Below are 24,320 nucleotides of genomic sequence, written 5' to 3' on the forward strand. Positions count from 1 at the left end.
TCCTGGGCGTTCTTCAAAATTCTAATTTTTCCCACAGTTTGAAACAAAAAGAGTGTAGGAAAAAACCACTCACATTTGTGCCAACTCTGTATTTTTCCCTTTCCCCACACTTCTTCAGACCACGTTTACTGGCAAGCCAGATAGCAAGCAAAGGACATCCCTTCTCGTTCCCCAAGCAAACTGAAGCGACGCACACTATGCATCACGAGGTATCACAACGGCCATGACAGTTACACATGAAAGAGCACGAAGTCAAAGGAAATTTTCCCATAACTCTCTCCTAACTGGGCCGTACCATTTCCAGCTGCACAACACTATCTCCTTCCCCACAGCACCTGCACCACAGCTCTCTGGGTAGCAGCTATTTTTCCCAAACAACGGCATCTTGCAGCTTTTTAAGCTCCACATACAGGTAAAAAATTGTGGATGTCTGTCACACCTCATGACTCACTTTGGGGCTCTGGCACATCCCGAAATCTACTCAGAAATGCCTGTCACTGCATCTCCTCTGCTGGGCTGACAGCTTAGTAAGGGGCTGGACCCTCATAAACAGAAGATAGCACAGTGGCAGCAGCATCCAACCATAGGTATCTATCATGCCTTTAAAGACAGACACCCATAGAAGGTTTCTTTCTTGATCACAATTAAAGACTATTTTCACTCAAAAAAATAAGTGATAACTGAGGTAAAATTTTGCTGTGGTACGCAGGTGTCTAAAAAAGCAAAGTAACAGGATTTTTGAAAGCATATCGGTACCTACTGCTCTTTAGAAATAAGCTGACAAGAAAAGCAGAAGAAAGACAAAGCAACACTGATCAAAATAAAGCAAAAGAAGGATTTAGGGATTTGTGTTTGCCCAATAGTCAGCTACAAAAATTGCCTGTGAATAAGGGTTTAAAATGTTTTAAAATGTGTTTGAGGCATATCTAGACTTGCTTATTTGCCAGAGAATAATATTTGTGCCTTTCTATCTGTCCTGTTCTAAATCACCCAAAATAAACTGTAATGTTGCTAGTAAAGCAATATGAATCCAGAAAGAGCATGAGCAGAAGAAAACGTCCCCAGGTAAAGAAATAAGAAATAAAAGACATGGATGGGTTCTGAAGCTGAGAGTAGTTCCTGCAAACCAAGAAATCACTAAATGCATGCCAAAGAAGCAGGAGAGAGAAAACATGTGGTGGAGTAACTGTTGTGTGTCCATAAGAAATTTATCTCAAGAATCTCTCAAGCACCAGCGTTATCTGTCTGCTGGGAGCATAGGGATATTTAAGCAACATGAACCATTAGCAAGGTCTCTCCAAACAAAGACACTAAGAGGTGAGAGACCAAATGGAAACCCGTATGATTTTCTGTTTCTCCCAAGGTTTACCAAATTCCCCGGGGGACAGAGCAGGGAAAGAAGCAAGCACGGTTCTTTCTCAAAAACAGTAGAAGCTGAGAAACAACTGGCCTAAAATTGAGAGATTCAGGGCCAGGTTGTGACCATTCTTTCACAGCTTGGCACCCATGCCAGCTGCCCTCCATCCTCCCAGCCTGCATGGGTTCACCTCCGGGCTCGTCCTCACGGGACGAACCACAGCTGACCAGGCTTTCGCAGGTCGGGGTGTAAAGGAACCAGCAGCATCGCTGACTGTCAGACTTGCTCCATCTGCCCTCAGCAGCAACGAGGTTGAGAAACAGCCCAGTAACCGCAGAGCTCTAAGGTGCCCCTGTGTCAACACAGAATTTCATTTGCCAAACCTTTTAAGGTTTGGTCACGTTGGAAGAAGCTTCCCCTTAAAGATAAATGCAATCCTCTGTTAGGTCATTGTCTATAGCTCATGGCTAGACTGTGTGAGAAAAGCCAAATTTCAGCATGTGTTAAAAATATAAGGGATAATCGGGATACTCACTTTGCTACCTCGGCCACCAAAATGAAAGTAATTTTTGCTGGGCTTGTGCTACAAACATCAGTTCCTTGCTGTAAGTTTAAAAGCAGCTTCAAATGTTTTGTTCAAGACATATTTCAGCAAGGCAAAGTTTACCAGATGAAAGGCCAAATATAGACCACATTCTGCTTTCCTAAACGCACGTAAATTAATACGGAGCATCTCCACTAGCTTCAATCTCTGCCTGTGCTTGTGTGCTACAGAGAAGGATTTGGTTCTACGGTTTTAAAGTTGCTGCGGGAACCAACATACTAAAGCAACCCTAAGAAATGTGTGTGAAGGAAATCTCCTTGGCTTTTCTCTTCCCTAGCTACAAGGTAGTAAAATCCACAGATAGCAGTCTCCCCAAAAATAAAATAAAGAAGAAAAAAACACTAAAAGCTATCAAAGAATAGATAAATCAGTGGGAAATGAGAGGGAAAAAAAATAAAAAAGATACCTCAAGACTCCAGCAGTGCTCACTAGGCAAAGTGAAAATGGAATAAGTCTCCATTCTTTTACTCCCCATTAAAATGTGCTTGTTCCCTCCTACTGACCACCTTATTTTATCTTTTTTATTTTTTCTTCTGGATGGGTTTCTCTGATAATCACTGGGAAATCAAGAGTAAAAGTCCACTTGGTCTCCCAGGCCTTGGCAGAATTACTTTGAATTCAGCAGAGCAGGGAAGAAAGAGGGAAGGTTTTCATTTTCTGTTTGAGTCTTGGATCTTCCTCTAGTATATGGCAACCCTGCATGGTTTCAAACATGCTCATTAGGTGCTGAGCTAAAGGTAGCTATAATTAAATGCAATTTTCCATCTACTGCCAAGGTGCATAGGTTTCCAGGGAGCCAGCTCCTTGTCACCTTTTCTGTGTACTTGTGGCTAAATATGAATATTAATGAACTCTCAGTTCTCTTCACCCTCCCCTTTCCCAATTTATTCACAACTACTCTGTCTCTCTGCAATGAAAGAAGGAAAAAAAAAAGCAAAATATAATTAGCTTCTTTATGAGCCCTCAGTCTGCTCTGGCACCAGTGACTGAGCCTCCCACTTTGCCAGTGGACAACATACTAATGAAAAAAAAGATCTTTAATAAAATGGGGGTTTTATTACCTTCAGGAGCCCTGACAAGCTTCAGAGAGCCCTGGAACAAAAACAAGATTTCTTGCTCATGTTTCTGGCCATGTCATTCAGAGAGGACGTTCCCCTGCCCAGAAATAAACATTTTACCCAACTTGGGTCACAACGTTTCTTGATTGAAAATCAGCAAACTCACAGGGGGAGTGAGGACAAAGGATAGGGTCTAAAACTACTGGTGCTAATAAGAATAATGACATCTCCCCTCTGCCAAGCCATCGCTTCTCTAGAGGCTGCAAATTAGCTTTTAAACTGGAGCGGATATCCATAATAATCAAGCCACATCCTTGGTACAGCTTGCCAACACTGCACACACCAGCGCCAAGGGCGAACTCTCACCAGTCCCAGGCCAGGCGAAGCCCCCACGCCGGGGCACAGCGAGCTGCTCTGCCCCATCACGGGATGACCCCAGCTCAAGAAATGGAGTCGGAGACAGTCTGTCTTCTCCTCCCAAAGTTAAACCGGCTCGGAGAACCAACAGCAGTGCAGCACTTCTCCCACTAAGAAGGGCAGGAGAACCTGCCATGAAAAACCGTTCATAGGACAAGATGCCCCGTCACCAAATGGGAGAGGACTTCAAGGTGCAGGGGAAGGTCACCAAGGAGGCAACCCGAAACGTGAGCAGTTGCTCTCGCTAGCCTGGCCAGGGGCTGCCACCCCACCAGGAAGGACACCAGGCCTCCCCTTCCTCAGACTGCCCGACTTTCCTGGGCCATGTCACTGAAGGAACAGGTTGGGTCCCACCAGTTCTTCGGTACTCGACCCCACTGAGCACCACCTCCACCAAGGCTCAGCGCAGCAAGAGCTCCAATGTCCCGCTCCCCTCTCACGCCCCAAAACAGACTCGCCACAAGGACTGCTGTGAGGACCCTCACAGTGCAACGATTCATCATTCATCCCCGGCTGAGTTAAATGGGCTGGTTCATACCGCACACAGGTATGCCACCAGCTCCCTCCAAACTGGGGCACACGTCGCTGCATTTTGCGCTCTAAAAGCACGCTCCTCTTTTCACCCCCCTTCTTAAAAGGTACAGGCTTGCACTGAGTGTATCCCGGTTTGGACTGAAGAGCGTTCCCCAAAATACAAGACAAAAAGCTGATTCCAGCCTTCTCCAAATTATTTCACATTACAAATTAATTCCTTTCGACTGTGTTCACACCTCTGTGGTGTTTACTGACTGAAAACATGCTGGCAAATGTGTTTACTGAAGAAACTTTCCCTGCACCAGCAAATTTTAGGCAAATATTTGTGGTAAGCAATTTTCAAAACTGCGAACCCAAATATTTATCCCAGAAAAAGGATTCTAGAAGTCCACTCAAAGGACAGAAACATACCACATAACCTCTGTCTCCAGCCAGCCGGACGGGCGCCCAGCAGCTCGGCAGACAAAGAATCCTTCAGAGGGATGCTGGGGTCGCCTGATAAAATCCCGACTTGCTTACGGGCAGACCAAAACACGAAAGAGAGCAAGGACAAAAATTTATGAAGCAAGGGACTCCTGGCAATTATTTGCTCAGTGCGCCCATCACATTTGCTGAAGGGGGAAGCACACTCGGGGCCTGACACAGCTCCACGGAGGTGCTGGTGAAATGGGGTCTGTTCCCTTCTGTTTCTTTGGCAAACGAACAGCAGCGGTGCTCACTCCGGATAGCGTTTTGCAGGCTATGCCCTTAGAAGCAGGGGCAGCGGGATGGTAGCATCTAGACCTCAATTAGATATGGAACATATCATGTAGATGGAAAGTCATACATAGCTGCAGAAACACCCTTACATCTGCACAAGCCAGAGGAGAAAAAGGTAGCTTAGGAGGAAAATTTATACTTGATCCAAGCCAAGTGTCTACAATATATGTTTTGTTTGGTATTTACACAGAATCTATCTGAAAACGAAGGTGCCTTTAGTTGCCAAGGGTAGCAGATGTGTTTTCTGCAAACTACTGCCAAAAAGTAAGTTAAGAAAGGGGGAGAAGTGGAGAGGGAAGTTCAGCTCCTTCAGCATGGAGAGCCTGGTGTCCAAATACTCCAAGTCTACCCACCCATAATAAAATTTAAAATATTTTACCCAGGCGGCTGAGACGGTGGCTGATTATTTTTAACCTCACCTACAGAACAACGATTGAGAACCAGCAGCAGAGTTCAGCCTTCCTGGCGTGTACCTTTGCCATCACCTACAAGCGATACACGGGAACAGCCAGAAGACCTACCCTGGGCCAAGCCTGAGAAACTGCAGGAGTAGGATTCCTTCAAAGACTTTGCCACTGCCTCCTCAAAATAAACCTGGCGGTTCAGGCTACCAAACAACTTGATCCCGCAGCCCAGTCCTGCCTGACCAGCCCTCCCCAGTGCCCTTTCTCATACACTTACCACGGAGGAGAGAGCTTGACCAATCCTTGGCACGATGCCTTCCAAGCAGTGCGCAGCTCCTTCAAATTCAGTACCTCAATGGGAGCGGCGGGAGGGAACATGTATTGCCACCAGCCTGGTTCAAGGGCTGTGCTGTTCTCTTAAAAAACAAAGGGGTTTATTTTTCCAGAGTTCTCAGCCTCTCCATCTTTCATGACCTAAAATTTCATCCTCGAATCACTTCCTTGAAGGCATTTTAAGCAGAACAACATATAAAAAGCCCAAATGGCCAACAAAAGTTCAACAGCATTTTTCCCAATGAGACCTGTGGAAAACTGTATTTTTAATGTGCACTTTTAACCTCTTTCAGACTCCCTGTCTCAGTAACTACCACAGAGCATATGGTTCTAGCCGTCAGAAGAATTAAGCAGGTACCCAAGAAGGTAATGAAGCAGTAAAACCCACAATAAAGTTTAAACTCTCTGGAAACCTGTGAGTAACTGGAAAAGGTTTAGAACTATGCTTCGCTGCAAATAGGAAAACAAACAGAAGACGGTTTTGTTTTAAAGCAGCTGAGAATATGAAGAGGCTGTGGAATTACAGAAGAATTTGTCATACACATAAGGCAGAGTTGTTGACCATCAAAAGTTGGGAGGGCTAATCCATCCTTGCTAGGGGAGCAGAGGGTGATTGGTACCAGTAGCAGAACACTCGGTCAGAGCCTGCTCGGGGAACGAACTCTTGGGGCCGCGATGAGAGTTTGCCAAGCAAAGAGGACCGCCCGGTCTGGACCAGCACTCGCAGTCCTCCAGCAATGTCCAATGCCCCTAATGGGAAGCACCTGAGGCACTCAGCACCAAGGCAGTGGGTGTAGAGGGCCTGGCAGTTTTCACCATTTCATGAACGTGGCACCGTAAGTAGCCAGTGAGGAGAAAGGTTTCAAGCCACGGTGTTGCTTCCAGAGGCAGGCACAAGCCACAGGACACTGTATCTCCACAAAGGCCACGTTTGCCCAAAATTCCATGGGGAGGAGGCAGAGTCCGCCCTCTGCCCATCACCTTGGCACAACCTTGGATGGGAGAGAGCAATCTGAGCTCCAATATGACTCGAAGTGTCAGCCAGGATGCTATTTCATCTGTGGGGACACCCTCTGGACCACAGCACAGCAGAGAGCATCTCAGAGGCTCCTTGGACAATGTGCGGCTGTGAATTGCCCTTGTCCTGTTGGCCCTGGGGAGGGAGACAAACACAAGCACAACTTTCTGAAGATTTTGCAGGAACCCATTTGCACCAGTTGTGTTGCACAGAAATTCATGTGGCAGAGCACTGGCCAGGTTGCTCATTGTTAACTTTGCCACGACTGAGAAGGAAGAGCCTCAGCACCTGAGTGATCTAAGAGCAAGACGAACTTCCCTACTAGAATGTCAAAAACTGTATTTGAGCCCCTGATAAAGGCTCCCAACATTATAAAGCCTTCCATATATTAATAAGCTTAACTATTTGTGAGTCTCCGAAGCCTAATTATTAACGCATCATAATTAATGCAAATGCCAGTCACTATGACTGCATCTATACTACCTACTGAGATACATGAACCACAGAGTCTAGGGGACGTGGGGGATTGCGGTGTACACTGCAGCTCTCACTGGGCCTGGGTTTCACCTGCAGAGGTTAGCGTGCGCTTGGGTTTCATCCTAAGAAAACATGACACCCAGGCTCAGGAACTGAGAAGTGCTGCTGCAATTCAGTAACGTGCTGTATGTAAGGACAGAAAACCTCACCAACTGCCTTACAAGCATATGCAGAAAGGCAGACTCTCAGAAGCACCTTCCGTGGTGGCCAGTTAAGAGAATAAAAGCCCGTTTTCTTTACTGCTCCACAAGGGTTGAAAGCTATTTAAAAAGGAGAAGCCAACAACAGCAGTAGCAGTAGACAGTACTTTCTGGGATTAAACTGCAAAGCAATATTTGCAGAAAACCACACATTTAGTTCTGACTCCGTGAGCAGCAGAGACTTTTCCTTGGTGCGAGTGCAAGCTTTCACTGCAGCCCCACCAAAGCTGATCGGAATGGACAGCACAGGCTGTTCAAGAAGCTCTTGTTTTCAGAGAAAGAAAAATGACAAGAGAAACATTTATATCAGCACAATCATTCCTTTGGCTTTTTTGCCCTCCTTCTCCCAACCCTAGCTATTAAATAGATCACTCTAGCTAGGAAGTTCTTCATATAAATTCCTTACCTATACGCCACTATTGACTGTTTGATGATGCTGTCAACCTCCCAATGTTCTTTCAGAAAAAATGCTGGTATTTTTTCAGATGACATACTATTTAACAAAAGACAAAAAACAACAAAACTCCAACTTCAGATACCGCAGAAAACCATCATCCTCTGACCAAGAACCGCAGAATGCCTGAGGTAGGAAAATACTATTTATTCTTGTAATGGATTTTATGAACAAATCAAATGAGGTGAGATGTTTCTGAAAATTTGATCATTCATCACCAAAGCCTTTTCCCATCTTGTACGCATCAGTTCTACTACCTGCCACTGCTGGAAATATGTCCTGTATATAGAAATAGATATAACACACACACAGACACACACACACTTACTCATGTGCACACGCTCCAAGCAAGTGCCTGGCCTTCTTTCAAGAACATCAGATTTATAAAGATGCAAGGAACATTTAATCAGTCATTTTTATTTGCTTTTCTTTTAATAAAAAAACCTACTCCAGCTACGGAATGTAAACTATTACCTACTTCTTAAATGTTGGACTCGACTATTCTCCCCTCTTTTTCCTTCATCTCAGAAATAGCCTTAATATAGCTGCACAGGATATGCATCGTATTGTTCAGGTTTGATTTTGTCTGTCAGAATGGCAATGATTTCAGAGCTACAAAAAATCCCAAAGGTCTGAGTAAACTGATAACTTACATACCTTCAAGCATTTTCTGAGGCTTTGGAAAAGAAGATGCTGTGGTCGCAAAAAAGCGGTTTTAATCCTGGCAATGATTTGCACGTGTGTATACATGTTTGTATGTGTGTTTTAATGTCACAAAATACCAGAAAGAACTTTTGGGGTTTGTGGGAATAAATTTTCAGCATTTTTGCTCATTTAAGGGAGGACGGCCAAAAAAAGTCTATTCACAGAAGCTTGGCGGCAATCCCTCACTGAGACAAATAAGTACATTACAAGATAGCGCTGTTCCCTTTCCACTGTGTAGCAATGTAGGATTTCACACTCTGTTCACATTGCAGAAGATTGAATGAAATTTATCAGTGCTCGAAAAGATCATTAAAAAAAAAAAAAGCAAAATGCGATCCTCATCCCGCAAGCACTTGAGGCTAGTAACTGCTGGTGCGGGGAGGTACTGTGATGGGTTCAAAGAACGGAGGATGTGTTTGCCGGGGCTGTACCATTACAGGTTGGTTTGTCTCTTGCTTGTCAGCAGTGTGGTCAGTCCTGGAGTCACTCCAGGGCTTGCCCTGGGGAACTTTCCCTTGATTTTTAAGATGGGAGGCAGATGGTTTTCTGCTGTTCATGGCTCCTGTTGACAAAGGAAAAAAGTGTAAAGCTTCTCTCATTTTCTCTTCACCTACTCTGGTGGCTGGTGATCAAACAAGGCAGTGGCTAGAAATGGTCTTTGGCTACCTATCATCCATCATTTTCAGGTTGAACGGCACCTCACTCTGAGGAAGCAATATTGCAATGAAAAAGAATTTCCAAACAGCTTAAAACATCCTGAGACTCCGGCTCCAAAAACTGTTGCTCCAAAAAGAAAACCACAGAGATTATTTTCCTTTTCTCTTACCCCCACATCTTCTCTTTTCCCTCCTGTTCTGGAAGATGATTTTTCTGCATCTTTCATTCTTCCTTCCCTCTTAACCAGCTCTTTTATCTCCCTAGTGCACATGAACTCCTTCTCAACATCATCTTACAAATTTTCTTCTCTGTCCGCCTCACAGCAGCCTTACAAGATACTCTCTCAGGTATCAGTCTCCCTGGCCAGACACTCTTCAGCTATCCTGCCCCTCCAGAGGCTCTGGACTTTGTGGCACTTACAAGATGCTTTGAAACACATTGCATCTTTCTGACCCCCTGGGAAGTCCTGCAGCTTCTGAGGTAATAAGAAAGCTGAGCTACAAAATCTGGGAGAGCATCCTAGAGGGACACCAACGTGGATATATTCAACATCATTCTCCATTTGTAATAAAATTGGTTTTGCTTGAAGTCTCACTAAGTCTTCACCATCTTTCTGACCTTAATTTTTATATAATTGAGACACACAAACATCTGAACTGAGAAAGTACTCAGGTTTGGCTCCAAAGTTGGTCAAATACTTGCAGTATGAAACAACAAGTGTGAAAATTGTTTCAATGAATGAAGGAGATTTAAAAAAAAACAAAACAAACAAAAAAACCCCAACAAAACCCTGGGGTGGCCATTATGATTTCCTTTCAAATCTCAAAGATGTTAATGGCAATGGCTCCCTTGTTTCTAATGCGTTGGGAAATATATGTGTGTATATATGTAAAAAAAGGCTTATCGTATTACAGTAGTTTTAAGAAAATGGACCATAACACTTTTCTGGCAAGTGATTTGGCTGTGAAAATACTTGTCTTGCTGCCCTCATACTGTAACATTATCAGCCAGGCTGGTCTGTTCAGAGATAATTGAAGTAGCATTTTTTTTTCCTTTTGTTTAAATGTAATTCTAAAGTGGTTTCACAATCACACTTGAATATTACCATACTGAATGAGAGGCAATTTCTAAAACACGTGTGTTATTCCCTTCCAGTGTTGGTACAAGAGGGAGAGACGGGTTTGAAAAGGCACTTTGCACCCGCCCGTGCCACGCTGAGACGAAGACCTGACCTCACGCTTCCACGTTGCATGCAGAGCTTAGACCAAAGGGGCTTTATCTCCTTTTGTCTGTTTGGTTTTGGCTTCATATGGGTCAGATAGTCTGGAAATGGCCGTACAGGTTAGAAATTTGCTGAGAATCTATTGAAGCTGATGGAGCTTGGGTAAAGCACTCGTATCACCCTGCGTTGTTCAGGAGATGAGCTACTGTTCTGGGAACTAGAGGGAATCTTTTTAGGACTGCCATTTTTTAGCTGAAGTCATGCTGATTGTTGGGTTCAGCTTGGAGAGTCTGCCCTCATGGCAAGTCTCCCTACAGTAGCAGCTATTGCTTTAGAGTAATTTGCCGGCAACAGAGGTTACATCAATACTACTAAAATAAGGATGACCAGGACCATCCTGGGGCAGTGAGGCCAGCTGGCAGAGAACAGCCCGTGTCCATGAGATTGAATTCTCCTACCTTTTCAAAATGCACATCTATGATTGCAGGATTTATTTTCTTTTTAAATCGTCACAAAACACAACACCAGCGAATTGCATTTCTGCACTTCTAAGATAAATGTTGGGGTGCTGTGCCTGCTGGTTGTTGGTGGCAAAACTCTCACCAGCATTAATGTAGACATAGTGTTGCATGACCAGTTTATCATCTAACTGTCCCATGCTTTCTGTAGGCATGGCATTGTTCCTGCAGGTTTCATCCACATAGATATCATAGAACCACAGGAGGCAGAGCTAGAAAACACCTTGAGATGTCCCAGGGTAGGACAAGCCGTATCTCAATGCCATTTCTAGCAGATGCTTGTTTCCCCTGCTCTGAAAGACAGCTCATGGAGGAGGATGGCTCCCCAGCTCCACAAACGTTCTTGTCCAGTTTTTCACTATCCTCATGTTTTTTCTTGCTTTCTCATCCAGGTCCTTCTCTCTGCAGCTTATCACCACTACTTCTTGCTTTGCTTGCCACAGATATAGAGAACAGATCATTCCCTCCTCTTTCCACTTGAAAACTGTTATTCTGCCCCATTTCCCCCACCCAGTCTACTCTCCCTCAGAGTAAATAACCCAAATCTTTGCCTTTTTTATTCTTAGACTATGTGTTTAGGTCACATTTTCTAGATATCTTAATCTTGCTTTACTCCAAGTGATCTATGGCTTTCTTGAAGTGCAGTGCCGGATACTGGACATAAAACAGCTTTACCAGCGGAAGGATTATTTCATGTCTTTGTTGTTTACACATCTCAGGATGGACTTTCTCCTTTTCACAACAGGCTGACATTGTTCACACCTGCTCAGCTTGTGATCCAACATAGTTCCAAGACCCCTCCTGGAAGAAACCAGCAGTTTCTCATCCTATATTTAATTAACAATTTTTTTGCCCGTTACCTTGCGTGAGGCACTGTGGAATTTCATCCTATTTTTAGGGAATGTCTCCAATTTGTCAGAATCACTTTTAATTCTAATTCTTTCCCCCATTGTGCTCGCAGTCTTTCTTAGACTTGTTTTATCTTTGCACTTACTAAACCTCCCATGATCCAGGTCATTAAAGAGAGCATTGGATGAAACTGCACAGCGAACAGGCACTTGCGCACTATTGACAAGGGGAGATTTCTAAAGAGCTGGCACCTTATCACAATTCCATGATATGTATTTTGAAATTCCTGTCCCCCTTTTGACATCAACCACCACTCTTCTGGGCTGTGAGTTTCAAATTCACGCCTACACAAAAGCTGTAATAAGACCCTAGAAAGCATTTTTTTAATTGAGAACTCTGAACTTCAGCCAGGCATATGAATCCGAGATCTTTAAATTATCCTAATTCATATCTGCGTGAATTCATGTTTACTACTAGACATTTTATATCCCAGCTAACAAAAAGGTTTGAAAATCCCATGGCCGCCTTTCTGATGCTCTGCATCTCCTTGCTGAAGGTAAGGTTTGCACACATTGTGAATCAACAGTGTATTATTTATCTTTTACTTTTTGGACTTGCACAAACTTCCTTTTTTTCCTGAGCTGAATTTCTTGCTATCAGAGTCCCTTTATTTGATGCAGCAGATCAGTATGTCAGGGGTCTGCAGCATGCTCCTGGGCAGAGCACAGAGCTGTGAGACAGAAACTCTTTCAACCCTAATTTTGCCATATAGGCAGCTGCATAGATCCAGGCAAATATTTTAGCTCCCTACCTTGTTTTCCAACCAGCCAGTGCTAAACCAACACATCAGACCATGTTGTCTCCCTTGTTTTCAGTAAAAGTCCAAAATTAATACCTGCAGTGGATTGCACCCAGCTAAATGCACTTAACTACAATTATTCTTTCACATTTTCAGTGCATATTTACAAACAACATCTTGGAAATAGGCTACCAGATCTTCAGCTCGTGCAACCGTGAGGCCTCACAGATGGCCAGGAGAACAGTTCGTGAAGGCATTGTGTTATCGAACTGTATTATGTTATCGGGTTCTGTAAATCCTATTTGACAAGATCTGCTATAAAACCAGTTTCTGCACCCTTGAGCTTTACTGCAAAACACCTGCATTTAGACTTCTTTCTTCTGCTGAGGGCAAAAATACTTTAGAAGCTGAATCTCTTAATGGAACTGATGTATCAGGGAAGAGCAGGTGGATTTCTAAAAAAAAAGATTTATAAAAACAAACAAGGGGAAGGGAAGCAAAGGAAGGAAAGCATAGTTTCACTAGAAATAGCCTTTCTTTGTAACAGAATACTAAAGAAATACTATGAGAAATCAACCACAGGAAGATTAGGAGCTACAAAAACTGGCGATAAAGCAGAATTACAAGTAAAAGAAGCAGAGCAGGAATACGATCTGGAAGGTCAATTGATAAAATACGTAGCAAGCACTGAACCAACACCAATCAATACTGCTCAGTATGAACCGAATCACAGCCTAATAACCACATCACATCCACTTCGTGGCACTATCTATCACAGCGACAGCGGGAGGCAGTGGCAATTCAACCTTCTGCATGCTCAGATGGACTGGCCTCGCTCGGGGCTCCTGGTGCTGTTTCATGCTGCTGTGAAGGCACCAGGGCCTCTCCACAGTGGGCAACACCATCCCTCAGCTGAGCCCACCAAATGGATGGGACAGCAAATCTGGGGTGGGAGATAGGCAGGAAGGCGACAAGCTGAACGTGCAGCTGAATTGGGGCCAAATCAGAAGCATTTCATCACAGACTGCAAGGAATACAACACACAGGCCAACGTGCAGGGGCATGGAGGAAAAATGAAGAGAAGAAAGCTATATGGAGCGTAGAGGAACACACACTATTGAATGGCTCAATACAGTAATGCCTGGGGGGTTGAAAATGGTCTGGAGGAGCAGGGGGGATATATTTTGCTCCTGGTGCTATCTCCAACAACTGAGAAGTGACTAAGAAATGCAGCACCACAGATCCATGCTCCCCAAAGCAAGATCAGGATAGCAAGAGCACTGTCAGACCTCCCGGGAGGGACGCAGCCCACTCCCTGCATGGGAGCCTGCACGGAAAAGAGTGCCTGGTGCAGTGTCCTCCTATGCACAGGTATGCACCCCACTGATCAGCCCAGGAACAGTAAAGGAGGCTTAACCTCAGACCTTACAGCCCTCTGGGTCGATCCCAGGGTTCCCCTGCAGGACCCATCTCCTGACGGATACGCAGGCGGGCAGGGAAGTCCTGCTACCCAGCACGGTTTGGTCATGGTACGTTCATCCCCAGGTCAGCTCTGAAGTAAAAACTCTGCCTTCTCCACAGAGGAGGATGAACTCACATAGAAAATAAGTGGAGATTGGATTGAGAAGAGTCCATGCTCAATATCAGATGGTGAGATCAAAGTCAAGTCTGGCCCTTTTTTATAACTTATTATGGGAAAGCCTTGGCCTCTTTCGAATCAGTAAAGAACTCCAAAGGATTTCAAAAGGGCTGAGACTTCATCCTACATTTTGGTCTAATGTTTATGATGTTTGACTTGTGTCATACTCTACTGTATATTTCCCAAAATGCTGGTGGATCTCCTTCAAGATTTTTATAAGGAAAGATAATCAGTAGTACATATGCTCCAGGAAAATACTGCATTAGGGCTCAAATAGGAGAACATTTGATATAGGTTACCATTACCACTATGTGCCCCAAAGGGATTGCTGAAAGAAAAGGGCGGGGGGAAGCCCTGCTCTTTCTCCAGTTGTCCTTATTCCAGAGAAGTATGGGATGTTTAATATTTTCTTATCTATACAAAGCCACAGAAAATCATCTCTTCATTCTAAATTCTGCCCTGAGCCTGGAGGCTCTTTAGGCTACCACCATCATTGCACGCTGGTGTCTGTTGCTAGCAGCAGGCACAGGAGCGAGAGGGCTGGCGCCGTGAGCCGCTGCCACCGCCACCGCTCGCTCCCCTGCCCGAGCAGTGCCCGCGGCACAGCCAGGCAGGGCACGAGAGCACCTGGCATGGATCCGGAGCAAGTCTCACGCTCACACACCTGTGGATCCGCTGGAGGTGACTGCAGCCCCTCGGGTACCATGCCTGCCAACGCAACATGCACAGGTGCAGTCAAAGCTAGGAAAGACTGGGAACTGCTTTCCTTGGTTTTCCTCTCTTTCAGCTGGTACCATGCCTGGGAACAAACAAAACCTTTTTTAAAGTTTGGGTTCTTTTTTTGCTTGTTTTGATTTTACATTTTGGAGTGGATATTCATCCCTGTCTGACAGAAATACCAAATTCACAATTCTGAAAATTCTGCAGGTTAACTCTTTATAAAGAAAATTAAATGCATTTGACAAAGCCACAATGAGATGAACACACTTCACGTTTCAAAACGTCTCATCTCACCAAAATCATCTTTCACAATCTTAACCTGCCTGAAGCATGACCAACCAGCAAAGCAGGCTCACAGCGCTCGTGCACTACTACAGTCCTTCTTCATATCATAACTAAACCTTCTTGAAAGATGCTCTACCATATTTTTTTTCCACTTCCAGTACCAATGGTGCTATATAACTTACGGGACACATTTTGAAAATACCATGTGTTGCTTACACTGGTATCTCACAAGTGTAAAGAAATAAACCTTACCATATATTTACAGAGCTGTTTGCAAGATTTTGGAGTCTAATTAATGGAAAGTTCTCCCCAGATGAGAAAATGAAGAAATCACACAGAGATTGAGAAGTGGCACAAGAGTGAAATTGTCTCAGGAAATTAATCAAAATGTGCATAACCAATTATTTGACAGATATTATTTCTTCTAATTATAGCCAGATACTACAGCTGACAAGGAAAGTAAGGTGGCTTTTTACATAACAGCAAAGCACAGGACATCTGTCACCAAAATCTAGTCCACAGCCAGTTCTCCTAGTATCTCAATTAAGACAGTCTCCGACAAAAATCACAGATAAATAACTTTGTACATTTCCTATTCTGTGGCTGTGTAAGCAAATGAAGTCCACAAGCTGCTAAGTCTGGAAAATACTGCCCTGTGCGCTCGACATCCTGTCCAGATGCAGGGAGAAATCCAGCCGAGATTGTTATCGTGACCCATGCCCAGTTTATGCTTGCAATACGCTTTTGTGCTCATGTTATCCCATGCTGTTTGAAAACACAAAACAACTTTGTTGAGTTTCTAACGACCATTATTTCACCATGCCACGTGCTGTTAATCTTCAGTGCCGAGGATGGCTTTGTTTTGTTTCAGAGTCATCAAACTGAACTCGGTCTGCTGGGGTTAATTCATCACCAGCAACCCTGGCAATACTTTTATGCTGCTCCAAACACTGCCAATGTACAGCTCAAACACACTTGTATCTATGTTCACGCATACCCCCACACACTTATGGGCATGTCTATATAAATATATGGGTACACACAGACATAGAAACAACTCAAATACAGTTCCATCATGTTTTCCTTTAAAAATAGTTTTAGCCAGTGGCATTGCAAAATCAGCCTGGCCTATAACCAGGAGCCTGCACCTGCACAGATCCCAGTTGCAGAACCCCTCCTGTAATTGTTAAGCAATTTGCCTGTTAAGCACCACTGGCAAGAGTCTGGCAGATCTTACGCTCAAAAAAACACATTTGTTTGGCTCATATGTTACTAAGACACTGCATTATTCTTCAGACTATCTAGAAAGCTGCCTGTTGCCATACTGGCAAAAGGTTTTGCTTTCCCCCTCAAATGGATTAAACGCTCCTTTGCTTCCAAGGAGCACAGCCCGAAGTACCAAATCCTTCCTAAAACGATGTTCCTATCCTACATGTTCTTCCTATATTTGGAGACGTAGGAAGGAGCAGGGCTCATCGTTCCCTGCTCCCACTCCTACTCTTCTATAGAGGAACTGGCTCTGAAAAAGGAGATGAGGAACAGTTCAGGCTTTTTCCCTTGGAGAGAACAATTACTTTTATTTCCCCTCACTTCACTCTCTTGCCAGACTTTTTAGTTAGTATTTCATTAATGTTGTTATATCCCTCCTAGTCAGTGTAGCTGGCACGGGCGACAGCAGTGAAAATGCACTGCAGCCCAAGCTATAATACCCAACAGCAACCAGACTAGAGATGACCCACAGACCGTAGGGTCCACACTCTGGTTCCTGCGGCTCTCTGAACACCACATTACTCTGTCTTCCCTGCTACTGCCCTGCTAACATGTGCTACTTATTGCCGCGATACAGAAAAACATACCAAAAACCACTGGCAAAGACGTGGTCTGCATAAACACTGTGACATGACTGCAAATAAGGGCTCTCAAGGAGGTCAAGGGAAATGCTGACAGAACAGGTATAGAGGTGGGAGCTGAGAAGCATTTTCCATTTGGCCGATTCCCCCAGCTTCCAAGAAAGCAGAACTGTTTGTTTACAAAAACGTACACAGAAGTGGCACCGAAGATGCCCAACTCAATCACTGGTTACTCCACATAACATTCAAGGCACTAAATTTTGGCTGCCTACTCAGCTTAAAAAGGAGCAACAAAAATTAGTCATGTTCTCCATTTCCTTGAGTTTCCCTTTCTCGATTCCCCTTCTTTGGTCTTGGCTAGAACAGAGATAAAAAAATAAGCAAGTGTGCAGACCTCTGGCAAAAAAATTTTCTGAGATTTCTGGTGATAAGTGCAGAATCACTTCTCATAAAATAGCTGCCTAACTCTGTCTAGAAGCAACTCTGCTAACCTGAACCAGTTGTCCTCTGTAGTCAGTGAGAGGCAATAGGCTGACAGATTCACCCTCCAGAAATGCCCATCTCAGACACATACCTTGGACAAGATAAAACAAACTTTGGAGATGCCTCTCTCTCTCTCAAAGTTAACCGTAGGCGGATCCTGTAAAACTTCAGTTTATGCGCATTTATAAGGGTAATAATATATGAATGACTGGCAGTGAAAGAGCCAAAGCTAGGAGAGAGGGATCCTGCCTTTAATATCTTGCAGCCAACATAAAGCACACATCGAGCCTGGAGTGCTGATTGCTATAGAAACCATAGTATCATTTCTGTGTCTTTTACCTTGATTCTTATTTCCCCTGTAAGTTTGGGGTAATTAAAAATCTAGGCTACCAGTCCTTTACTTAGTGAATTGCTAAAACAGGACAAATTTTGAGGCCATTCTTTGCCTTCCTTTACGATTTACACACACACACAGAGGATGAAAAGCTTTCTAGCCATGCCATTAATCTGCAGGTACTTTAGTGAGGAGATGATGTGCAGGCTTAACAAACTACTGAAGATCAGGACTTGAAAAATGAGGACCATTGTTATTCTGGGCCTTGCAGATTATGAACTGATAGCTGTAGTCTCCATCCTTCGCTTGCGCTTTGTAACTTGGAAATCTCTGCACATTTAGAGGAGCATTCAGTTAAGAAGGAAATGGATTTCTCTGTTTAATTAGTCTAAGTGCTCTCTCCTAGCCTTTGTCCTTGTCTTTCTGGGATCTCATTTAAGGTGCTATTTAAAAGGAGCCACATCTGTTACAATGAGCTGTCTGTCAACTAAACATCCCATATCAGACACAATTTTCTCTCACCTTTTACTTATACTTTCCAATAACAAGATGATAGATGCAGATTTTAGTCAGCAGTTTTTTAAAACTGCTGAAAGGAAAGTTTGCCCTCCTCCCTATCCTCTTCCAGCTTGCAATATAGTCTTGATTTAGAGACATCTTGAACACAGAACAGAAAACCTGGATGAGTTTGGCCTCCAAGTTTGCTTTTCTTTAGACCACTAAAAAAAAAAAGAAAAAAAAAAATCATCTTGGTCTTTGCATGTTTTAATTGAAAAGACTGTTAATCGCTCAGTAGCCATAGACATATGCCTCACAGTAAATTTTACATCCACCCTTAGCAGTTGCAGCTGGTGTTGATTTAGTGTTACCCTGATAACCCTGCTGGGTGGTTTTTTACTTGATTTACATTCCCTGTGAAGGGCGGAGGTAACGTTTCCAAGAGTGTGAAAACAAAGTGACCTTACAGCTAAACTCTCCTTCCCACAAGCAACAAAGCAGTGTTTTTTACCACCTAACCTTTAAAAGTAAAATTCCACGGGTCATCCCGAGAAACGTTGCTGCAATGAGTTTTGCTCTCATCTACCGGACAGACATTCAGGGTCAGCTTCAAATGTTTGTTTGTTACTTTGATTTTTCTCCCTCGGTGTTTTTTGCACATGCATACAGGAAAGTAGATGCAGCCCGGGGGAAGGAGGCAGACCTTGCTGCGTCCAGTCGGCTGCGGGTGTTTCAGAGCCAACCTCTGGACGTGCCGCGGGTGCGTGAATACACGGCACCACGCTAAAGGCTGCTGTGCCACCTCCAAGCCACTCAGCCATGTTTCCCAGCCCAGTGCCAGCAGAGAAGTTCACCCCTGTCCTGCAGCCTCACCAAAGCTTAGCTGGGGGGAGCAGCCACGCCGCTCGGACAGGGCTGCCACGGGGGCTCTGTTGCAGGTTTCAGGCTGGATGTTCTCCGCAGCAGCTCGCTGTGTCCCCTTCAGGAGACAGCTCTTTCTCGTGGCTCTTTTGTGAATTTAAGCTATGAATTCTTAGTATTTGTTGTGCCTGGCTCATCGATGGGCCAAGCCCAACTGTATGAGGTTCAACAAGGCCAAGTGCTGGGTCCTGCACTTGGGTCACAACAACCCCATGCAACGTTACAGGCTTGGGGACGAGTGGCTGGAAAGCTGTCCTGCAGAAAAGGACCTGGGGATGCTGGTTGACAGCCGGCTGAAGATGAGCCAGCAGTGTGCCCAGGTGGCCAAGAAGGCCAACGGCATCCTGGCCTGTATCAGAAATAGTGTGGCCAGCAGGAGTAGGGAGGTGATCGTGCCCCTGTACTCAGCGCTGGTGAGGCCACACCTCGAATACTGTGTTCAGATCTGGGCCCCTCACTACAGGAAGGACATTGAGGTGCTGGAGCATGTCCAGAGAAGGGCGACGAAGCTGGTGAGGGGTCTGGAGCACAAGTCTTATGAGGAGAGGCTGAGGGAGCTGGGGTTGTTCAGTCTGGAGAAGAGGAGGCTGAGGGGAGACCTCATTGCTCTGCACAACTACCTGAAAGGGGGTTGTGGTGAGGTGGGTGTTGGTCTCTTCTCCCAAGTGACAAGCGACAGGACAAGAGGGAATGGCCTCAAGTTGCACCAGGGGAGGTTTAGGCTGGATATTAGGAAAAGTTTCTTTACTGAGAGAGTGGTGAAACACTGGAACAGGCTGCCCAGGGAGGTGGTGGAGTCACCATCACTGGAGGTGTTCAAGGAACGTGTGGACATGGCACTGTGGGACATGGTTTAATGGGCATGGTGGTGTTGGTTGATGGTTGGACTTGATGATCTTATGGGTGTTTTCCAACCTTAGTGATTCCATGATCAGTGACCTGGTTTTAGGAGGCCTTCAGAGGCTCGATCACAACACAAATAATGATTAATAGTAACCAAAAAAAACCCCTTTGTCTGAAATGCTTGTGTCTTATTTATAATGGACAACAAATTTAGCAAATTTGCAAATATAGCATCATACAGGTGAAAGAACAGTATTTTTTTAAAAAAATCCATCTTCTGTCAGTGTGTCATCACTTACTTGCTACTCCTTTGTGTATAAATTCTAGTAGATCTGAAGTCTAACATTTTAGTCTCGGTTGAAATGCAGACATTGCCCTTCCTGCATACTTTATATATTGAAAGCCAGACTTAACATTCCTTATGAAAACCATGGAAAGAGCGAGCAGAAGCAGGGCTCAGTCTTTACAAAGACCAAGATGAGCCTCCGGCTGAGTGAACCAGGCTGGGATAAAAGGTGGGACCAACACGCAGTGTTGCTAACTGCCGCTTTATGTCATTCTCCACCGTTTCTGTTTTGGACAGCAAAACTCCATTGACACCAATTGATATTTAACAACTAGCGATTTGAAAGGATTGGCCTTTTTGATTGCAGGAGGATTTAAATTAAATTTTGACATCTTAGCATACCCCCTAATAACTTTAGCTCTAGTTTACACCGAACAGTGGGTATGCTAGATGCAGCCCTTATCTGATCTGAGCCAGCCATAGAGCAGGCTGCCTTTGCCGCATTTTATCTTCCAATACAGATACCTTCTCTTGGATTGTTTTTTGGCTTTGCCAAGTTTAGCGTGAAGCACAGCATACAGCCAGAGGGAACAAAATCAATGTTTTTAAACCATGTTCCTTAATGAGCCTGCCCCAAATTAAAACAGCCTCCGCTACAACTTCAAAAACCTTCCCACTTCTCAAAGATGCACTGCATATATCTCAGAAACAAAGTTCATGCCAAAGGGCTTTTTTCTTTTTTTTTTTTTAGCTTAGCTGCCAAATGCTGCATTAACTCACTAGCTGAAATGCTGATTCATCAGACCCCACTCATCAGAAATGCTTGTATGCTCTCGAACAGAGATTGCTTTCTTTTCTGAGGGTTTAGATGCCTCTTCTGTGACAAGTTTCAAGCTTTGTGGCCTCAAGAGATACCTCATACTTATTTGGTTCTGGATTGCCACCATAGATATAGACCTATCAGCTACCCTTCCAAAACCTCTCATGGTGTTGGGGGCAGAGGAGCATGATGATGATGATACTATTATTATCATCATTACTAACATTAATATTATTTTGTTACTATTTTTTCATTATTGAACTAAATTCTTTGCTCTGTTTTTTTTTTTTTTTACAAAATATCCTAATCTGGAAGCTGGATCGCAGGTGTTGCTATCTGTCCATTTTGTGGAGGATATTTCTGTTTTCAAGGGGCCCTAGGTCAGCAGGCACACATTCTTTAATTGATACCAAAGTGATTCACAGTGCTGTCAGCTGCCTCGATTTTCTGATTTCATCGAAATCGCAGGATTTCAGCAGGAAGTTGGAAGTTAGGAGAAGACAAAATTAACAAAAGAGCAGAAATAATGAGAGAAAGGCACAGTGATGTAGAAACTGGGGAAAATGTTTTGGTAGTTCAGGGCAAAACTAATTGCTGGGCAAAGGCAGATGATGTGGCTTAGACTGCGTCTAGTGGAGGGCAAAATCACCTTGCTCAGTATATGTAAGAGAGCTGACAATACTAATTCTTTTCTCACACACATTTGATAAATGTAGTTTGAAGAAAAATGACTAATTATTTTTTGGTTTTAACCTCAAAAATGCTACAATTTTACAACCTGACTTATGAATCTTAAGAGTCTGGGTCTGACCGAATCTTTTCAGGTTACCACTATTGTCGATGAATCCAGAACAAACAGTTTAGATTAAATTCACCGCTAGGCAAACAGCATGTTGGGCAAAGAATATGACAAATTTCATAACATGAAAAAAAAGAAAAAACTCCCCCCCCCCCCATCTGATTCACCCAAATCTGGTGATGAACAGATTCCAGCAAAAATTCCACTTTTGAATTCAAAGATACTTGGTTTTGGCCTGAATTTGTTCAAATCAAGCTCCTGTTGCTATTTACAACCTTATCAAGCGATCGTGTTTTTTAAAACATTGTAATTCCCCTTGCACTGGTGTTTTATGGGCTGAAGTCCCATGATCCCTCACACAGCTGTCAAAACCTCCAACTTTCCCAAATAAACTGCAACAGTTGTCCTAAGTGCTGTCAGTGCCAAAATCTGGGGCATTCTGGAAATCTGAGGGTAGCACAAAATAAACTGAAGCTGAGCGTCAGAAAAAGTGAAACAAGGAATATATTTCTCACTGACTGAGTTAATATGAAAATGAATTAGATAACAGAAACCTTCTTTGAAAAGAAGGAGCCGCCACCAGTATTTCTGTTTTTACTGCAAAACTCAGTACTGAAAGGCTGCAAAATAGTAGGCACTTCACCCCAGAACTGAGGGTTGACTTCACACCGCTGTGCAAATACAGCTTTTGCCATAGGACAGGCATGTTCTTTTACAGCTTAATAAACATGGCAGTCATCCAGTCATGTCCCAGGGATGCCAAACCTTTACTTTCCCCACTTAGCCCTCGCTGTCAAATACTTCCAGTGACTTCTACAGGGCCATTCGCAAGGATGGGAGAGCTACCAAGATCTGACCCTAAAGAACCCAGGCAAGACAAGCAAAAAATGGGTGGGACTGAGAAAGATAAGAAAAGCAGGACAAAGATCGTAACAAAAGATTACAGATGCCTCTTGCCTTTTCTCCTTGCACGTTCACAGGTGACGTGGTTGAGAAGAACCTGGTCCATCCCGGCGGCAGCGGGGGCACTGTGGAGGTCAGGGCTGGAAGGCAGCGATGGGATCGGCCAGGAGCCAATGTGTCATTAGGCTTTTCTGATGCTGCTCTCTTTGTAGAAGATTTGTTGGCCTGCTGGGCTGCATAGCCTCTGTGATAGAAAATGTAGCATCCAAAGAAAACACACTGATCAGTCTTAAGGTAAATGCAGGGTTACAGATTTAGTTTTCAAAGTTTCCTTTCAATTTATTTTAAAAAAAAAATTAAATTGGTACTACCAAATTTAACGACAAGGCTACCCTGCTGAGTTTGGAGCCCAGAAAGCTATTGTCTCCCTGGTCTATGTATCCTAGACTGTGCTAATGCTTCCTATAATGCAGCTAATAACCAACCATCGGCAATAAATGCCTTGTCATCTCATTGTCGCACACAGCAATAGCTGGAGCAGTGATACTGACAAATGAACCTGCGTAATCACTTTAGATTTCTTTGTTACATTTCACAGTGTGAAGACTGCTTCTGCTCAGCACGTCACAGAAAAACAAACAAGAGCTATAGCTGTCTCTTCCATCAATCTCAGCTGATTTTTGTCAGCCCTCTGCCTGTGCAGCCACAACCCCAGCACCGCTTGACAGCGGATGGGGGAGACGATGCTTTGGTGAAGGGGAGATGGATGGCGGTCAGAGTGAGAGGGATGGACCTCTGTGCTCTCCCTTCTCCTTTGTAAACAATTTTTGCCTTGAGAGAGCAAGCGGGCAGGGGGAAAGTGAACTTTTTTGGTACTTTCCAAGGCTGCTTCATATGGAAAAAGAGAGAAGTGGGGAGGGGGGGCTCTCATTAAAATCCAGTCGAGTCTGCCATTTTCCCTTTTACCTTTTCAATCTTTTTATAGTTTCAAATCATTAACTATCAGCGTGAAGCTCAAAGGTAGCGCTAGCCATCTATGAAACTGTGACACATTTGACAATAATGCTTTTGAAGAGCTTGTCACATCCTCTTCCCAAATCAGTCTCATTAATGCTCAGACTGTCTCTTTTCTCCCTGCTTCTTTTCTCCTGATTTCTCTCTAATTAGCTTGTTTTTTTATGCTCCCTCGTTCCACAATTTGAGCTTAAAAAAAAAAAAAAAGAAAAAAAAAAGAAAAAAAGAAAGGAGGTAGATGTCATTTCCACGAACCCCAAGGCCAAGTTAATCAGCAGAATTAATGACTCTATTACCCATTAGACTTGGGGCTATGGTGCTTATATGGCAGCACCCAGTGTTCTCCGATCCCATGCTTCTTCACTTTGCTCTGACAAATGTAAACTTTTGCTCTCTCCTGCAAGCCCACTCCCTGATCCAGCCAGCCCACCACGCTCCCTTTCAGTCCGCAGCGGCTGCCGTGACCCAGGAGGGCAGCCTGGGCACACCGCTGCCGCCCT

The sequence above is a fragment of the Gavia stellata genome, chromosome 3 (assembly GCF_030936135.1).
Source record: "Gavia stellata isolate bGavSte3 chromosome 3, bGavSte3.hap2, whole genome shotgun sequence".
NCBI lineage: Eukaryota > Metazoa > Chordata > Aves > Gaviiformes > Gaviidae > Gavia > Gavia stellata.